The following is a 7,062-nucleotide window of genomic DNA, read 5'->3' as shown; positions in this document are numbered from 1 at the left end:
CGAGCCGGAGGAAGTTGACGAAAGGGTCCTCGGCGCTGCAAACTAAATGTGCTGTATTAGAAAGGGAAGAGGCTGCATTTTCATCCTATGGTGCTATTAATATTCTGCTATTATATTCCCTAATGAATAATATCACCGCGGTGCTAGACGGAGCATATTTGATCCAGAGCTTAATAAATAACTTCTGCTGTAAGTCTCCATTGGCACATCAGTATTTGTTTTCTGGCACACACACACAAGTTATTTGGCTCTAATATATCAGATATTTTCTTTAAAAATGTCCTAAGTATTATCATATGTTTGTTCCAATGTAACCAACGGCCTGCAGTATTTCATTTATAATTATATTTAATAATGATTGGATTGTAATTTTTAATTAGTGTTGCAAAATATATTCACAGTTAATGGTCGTTAGGGTTTTATGGGCAACAAAGCTTTACCACATAAACACATGACTGCCTCTTATGATGATTTATGTTAGCTCATTTATACTGGGCCTTTTCTGGAAGGCCTAGTTTCACTTTTACTATGTGCATTGTAACTTTTGCTTTGTATGCAACAACGTTATTTATAATTGAATATTATCTTCATTAATACATCCAGTGTGTGTTCCATGAACATTAGAACAAGTGAGGCATCCATATCAAACATTGTAATCTAAATCCAGTGCTGAAGGATACATTATCACATGTGCTGTTTGCCTATAGTCTGAAACCGAGGACATTACATTTATTAGAGTATTAGCTAGTAAGTGTTTCCATTTGAGAAGCTGGAACAAGACGTGTGTTAGACTTAATTACTTCTACTATTAATTGAATCGTCCAAGTCTTGATGTTCTTTCTGAAATGAGGTTGGTGTCCTGCAAATGTAGTCATGCACATTGAACATTTGAAATAAATTAGTATTTACTTTATTGGTTTTTGGATTGAAGTTAAATTACCTGGGGACCTGTACTGTGATTGCAGTCACATTGTCTATTCTCTTATCTCTAAATCCGCTATGTAGATTTAAAAGATTCAATCAAATAAAGCAGTTGATTTGATTACATTTCAAAGTTAAAAAGTGTGTACAGAGAAAAAACACAATTGCCATTTAATGTTTCTCAAGTTGATAAATATTCCCCATCCTCTTGTCGAGCTGACTCCATCTAGAGAAATGTCCATGCTTGAAAGAAATAAGACAATTAAAGTGCTTAGTCTCTGTAGAGGTCTTCCCTTTTTGTCTTACTATAACCTCTAGTGACAGAACAATTTGCACTGAAACATTGAACACAACCAAGAGCAAATTATAGCAACAGCTCGAGAAGCCGATAACCAATTTTCAACTTGTAAAGCCGCCGCTTTGTGCTCAAACTCATCAAATGGTAATTAAGCTTTTCCCGCTGGGTTTCACGGTTTAGTTTGAGCGGGCTAGACAACACGGCAAAAAAGTGCAAAGTGATCCACACTGCAACAAACAATACAAAAAAAAGAAGTATTCAAAGAACTATTTTTGTCCATTCGAGTTTAAGAATGTCTTCCCTCGACCCACACAGTGAAAGTCGTTTAACTTTCTCCTTGGATTAAGCTCGCTCAGCTGTAACATTAGGTTTCTCAAGATTCTATTACTCCACCTTAGAAGTGATGCGATCCTGTGACAGACACTGTCGCAGAGTCACAAAGACCTTCAATCTTCAGACATCTGGCTCTGCCAAAGAGTGAGACTTGATAAAGGAAAAGAAGAGGAACAAAAGTGAGAAAAGCACTTCGCTGAGTGACTCCTCCTCTGAGTCTTCCTGACATGTCGACAGCTGATACTCAGGCAGTAATGGGGGTTTGACATGGAGCTGATGGGCACCCAGCCTAGCGCGACTCAGGTGAAAGGCTGTCCCATAGGAGGTGGCAGGTGGAAGTCCTCACTCCAAAAAAGTACTGACAGGAACCAGGTTGTGCAAGGAGAAGAAATTACAAAATGATCTTGTTTAAGCTTCTCGAATGGAAACATTTGGGTTTTGGACTATTGGTTGGTCAAAAAACAAGTTCACACGCTGGAATTACTATATCCAGCATTAATCGACCACATTTAACAATAACTGAAGGCCTCTTTCTGCCGATAAACATGGTATCTCATTCAGAATTTACCCCAATAACCATCATTTATACAGCACACATCGAACAAAAGCATCAGTCCTACAACCACTGTGATTTCCGTTGTCATACTGGTCCTTTAATAACATCAAAGCAGTCTGAAGTCATCTGTCGGATCCCCTTGGATCAGACGTTTGAGCAGCTCCATGATGAAAAGAGTAGAAACTGAGAGAGGCTGCTGTTGCTGTAATAATAATAATAATATATTAATTTTATATAGCGCTTTTCTGGGAGGGGGGGTATACAAACAAAACAAAAAACAGAGACAAAGCCAAAAAGAAACAAAACACAACAGAAAAGCAGTCAGGAGGAAGTTGATTAAGAGGGGGGGTGGCTTTATAGATAAAGAGTTGAAGAGGTGGGTTTTGAGGCGGGACTGGAACAGGGTGAGGGACTCAGACTCACGGAGGTCTTGGGGGAGTGAGTTCCAGAGCTTCGGGGCTGCCACAGAGAAGGCTCTGTCCCCGAAGCTCCGGAGTTTGGCCTTGGGGATTGAAAGCAAACCGGCTGAGGTGGATCTGAGGGACCGGGGTGGTTGGTAGAGGATGAGGAGGTCAGTGAGGTAGGGTGGGGCCAGATGGTGGAGGGCTTTATAAGTGAGGACCAGGAGTTTGTAATTGATGCGGTGTGTAACGAGGAGCCAGTGGAGTTCTTCGAGGACAGGGGTGATATGATGCCATGATTTGATTTTGATTTGTAGTGTTGGGTAAACTCTAGTACATTACAGTAGACAGAGTCTGCCCTGCTGTTTCTAAACTTAGCACAGCTTTGCATCTGCGTTTTAACTGGCTGCATGGCCAACTTTGCTTCCAACTTGCTTCTTCTCCCCCGGGCACATCATCTTTATCCAAATGTCTTAAACTTTGAACCATCTCTGGGATCATTTCTTTCATCTCCCTGCACTTCGCCCAATATGCCGAGGCACAATTAAGCACACAAGAACTAATTTATACTCAGTGGTGACAAATGGTCAGTGAATCGTAAAACGATATAATTACCTTTCAAAAAATACGGTGGACCTCATTTAACTGACGTTAATTAGTCAAACTGTTTGAAACTACACTTGAAATCCTTCCAAGTGTGAATGGTCATACACGTTCTTCTCATAATTAGGCTCTTTACTTTTGCAGATATTATCTTTAGGCGCTATATGTTGATTATCCCTCCAGGGACTTGTTCCCCAGTTTGTGCTCAGATTCCTGTGAACAGTATATTTTATCATATGTTAGCCGCACCACTGAGCAGGCTGGTCAGGAACAATGATGTCCTTTTACTGGCTGACTGACAGCTTCTCCATTGAGAAAATGAGCATGCTGAGGAGAGAAGAACATCGCATAAAAACTCTATTCAATATTTAAATGTACGTCCAATACAAATGTTTGAAAGACAGTGGGGTTTGACAAAGCAAAAAGGAGATGTTGAGCTCATTATCAGCATTATGCTACGTCAACAGAAAGACAATAAGATATATGGAAACTATTAAACAGAAAATAAACACACAATCTATATATTTTGTCATTCATGTGTGTTATTCCACCTCTTCATGTCTTTAAACATGTGAACAAAGAACCTGGACATAACCCATAATATATGAAAATCCCTCTGCGATGTGCACTATCCCACATGCGCCCGCAGGGTGATCACGCCAGCAGCGTTTGAAGCTCGGGACCATGAGCACAAGGCACTGTACATTTCAAAGTCTGTCCGTATGTCGCCATAGTTTTATTGAATTCTTTCAAGTTCTAGACACAGTCGTGTTGTGAATATTTCATATCACATATTTAAGCTATTTATTGTAGCCTTTGCAGCAAACATCATTAATGTTTCAGTGTTTTGATATTTACCCTGACATATGTTTAGTGGCTTGAGGGCAGCTACTGCTACATCTATTCATTGTCATGCTGCAGTGTATTCATCTTGGAGATACCAGTATGTGTGCATTAGTATTCCTTCCTTAATCATACAGGACAGATACCATACCGCAGGTTGTACTGAAATAGCTCCCGGCAGGGTGGGATAAGGTTTTGGAAAGATTCATCATTTGTCGCTTGCACCTTTTAACAATGTGACTGGAATCTAAAGCACAGCAGTGACAACACACAGTGTCCCTTACACACACCGTCGACTTCCTATCACTGCTTCCAAAGACTGCCTTTTTAGATCCTAACTTCACTAGCAGGAACCACGCCACAACAGTGTGATGTTTGTACGTTTATTGAAGTAATATGTGAATGATATGAGGGGGGTGAAGGGATGATCTGGGAGGACGAGCTGTGGTCCGTGCAGTGGGAGACTCAGAGTGGGGGTTCCGTCTCCGGCATGATCTGCGTGGGCTAATTACGGGCCCCCAGACAATACCTGGAATTAAAATGTTAGTATATACAGTATATAAATATGCACAGTTTAAATATAAATGTTGACGGGCAGAGGATGTTGGGATGAAGGGATGAGGGATGGAGGGATGAGGGATGAAGGGATGAGGGATGTTGGGATGAAGGGATGAGGGATGTAGGGATGTATGGATGAGGGATGTAGGGATGAGGGATGGGGATGAGGGATGTAGGGATGAGGGATGTAGGGATGTAGGGATGAGGGATGAGGGATGGAGGGATGGGGGGCTGTAGGGCTGTAGGGATGTAGGGATGTTGAGGGAGGGAAGAAGGGATGGATGGATGTATCGCTCGGTGTGAGTCGGAAGGGGAACTGTATGGGTAGAAGGGAGAGGGAGGGTGGGTTGAAAGGATGGAGACAAGCAGTGGCCGGAAGTTTTGCCGGATATAAATAGGGGTGGCCGTGGTTCGAGGCGGAGTTTTAGGCGTGGCCATGCTCCTGAACCTATGTTAACAATTTAACCTCATAAGTTATATAAAATATTAATCTTTGGAGATGCCCCAATTGATTGCTAATCTTATCAGCCATTATTTATTAAAAGTATGTGATGGGGAGATCGACAGTAATGCATTTCAACATCGTAAACCTAATTTTGTCGAATTAGTTTTGGTGGCAAGTGGAATTTATCAAGTTGTTTGAAGGAAATAGAGGTAAGATATAACAGCTGCTATAACAAAACAAAAGGTTCGGAAAGGATTCACCGATGAAATGTGAATTGGGCTTCTCTACTGATCAATCTTTCTTTGAGATGCGTCACCACACCTTTCACCTTCTCACCATTAGAGTAGACTTAGAGTAGGCTTAGAGTAGACGACAGAGTACAGCTACTTGCAATGGGCCTGGTCTACAAGATCCACTACACCTCTATGGTACCCATGTACATGTCAAAATGATTCCCAAAGGTCAAGGAATACCATGATCATAACACCAGAGGGAGCTCCACAAATCATGTGAAACCCAGATTTGGCACAAAAAAGGGGGAATACACGTTTCGCAATTATGCCACATCAAGGTGGAACGCTCTTCCCACAACTGTAAAGGAAAGTAAAACTATACTTACCTTCAAAACCTCTCTTAAAGAGCACCTTCGGGGGAGAGCATTGCAAAACTGGCCCCGGTAATGGTACAAATCTCAACCTGTCGTTCAATGGACAGCTTCCCCCCCCCCATCTATGTATATACTCGCATTTTAGACTCTGTTACTAACTGTATATCTGTAGACTTGGTATGTCTTAAATGTCTGGTTAGGATGTATTAGAACGAAATCTAAAATGAAAATTGTAAACAAGCAATCTGTATGTAAAAAACCACCTGTATGTAAATTGTAAATAAGCCATCTGTATGTCAAATATGTCTTATATGTCTTAAATGACATGATGAATTGGAAATGGGGGACCCTGATGTAAACAAGACGAAAGTCTTTCTCTGGTCTGCATCCCCTTAACAATTGTATGTTTTGAGCTGTACTGTACTGTACCCAATATACAAGCTGTTAATAAACTTTTCAATCAATCAATCAATCAACCATAATTGGCCGGCTTTTAGAAAATACCCGCAGAAAACCCCTGCACAGAGATGACTCGCTTGTATTCTAAATGGCAGCAGAGGCGTTAAGATCTAAAGGATTGTATGAACATGTATAGTCAATTCCTTTTTCTTCCCTCTCCTAGAGAAACACCATTAGTGGATTCACAAAGTGCCTGGTGGTCCAATATGATAATCCGCGAAAGACCTTGTATCTGATGCTGTTACGCACCTACTATCGGCAAGACGCCCGCATAATTGGCCAAGCTGTATATCCCCAGTTGTTCACACAGCGTCTACAGTATGCATCCAGGGTTAGGATCTGAAAAAGCAAACAGAAGCTTCTCAGGGATCCCCCCTCCATATTTTATTTTGACGCATTAAGTTCCTCCCTGAGATTGTTAAGAATCCTTGAATTATTCTTCAGCCGTTTTCATATTTCATAGTCTCGCAGTATGGATGGGACTAATTTCTGTGTCTGCTATGATTACCCCTCAGCTGGCATCCATTACGGGTGCATGACTCTCATCCTGAGCCAAGTCATCCTTTCCTTACACCCAGCCCCCCATTACCGGGCCACTGAAATCCATTCCCTGCTCGCAGTTAAATCACATGCTGCAGCTTTCCAAATGCTTTGCACCCACACGGAGGCAAAGCACCATCTATCAGCTACACCCGCGGTGAAAGGCAGATTCCTTTCCCGTTTTTGCATGCCTGGTACAAAAATGATGTGTGTAACTATTGCAGAGAGAGTTAATGAATAGATGGTGCAGGACATTGAAATGAATGTTTCCCCTTGCACTCTTAATGTAGAGGTCATTAAACTGTTCAACCAGCCCCTTCTCATATCTATCAGCATTTGGTTCAGTCAAATTAAAGCACTGGGCTGGCACTAAAATGAATTTAAAAGAGTTTGTCGAGTTAAGCTAAGAGACATGAGGAGATTTGCATGGAAGTGCACTTGAGCAAGGCAGTGAACCCAAACACTCAAATGTGAGTCTGAAGTGGGAAGTGAAGTCTT

Source organism: Gymnodraco acuticeps, unplaced genomic scaffold, assembly GCF_902827175.1.
Source record: "Gymnodraco acuticeps unplaced genomic scaffold, fGymAcu1.1, whole genome shotgun sequence".
In the NCBI taxonomy this organism is placed as follows: domain Eukaryota; kingdom Metazoa; phylum Chordata; class Actinopteri; order Perciformes; family Bathydraconidae; genus Gymnodraco; species Gymnodraco acuticeps.
This window is presented reverse-complemented; position numbering follows the sequence as displayed.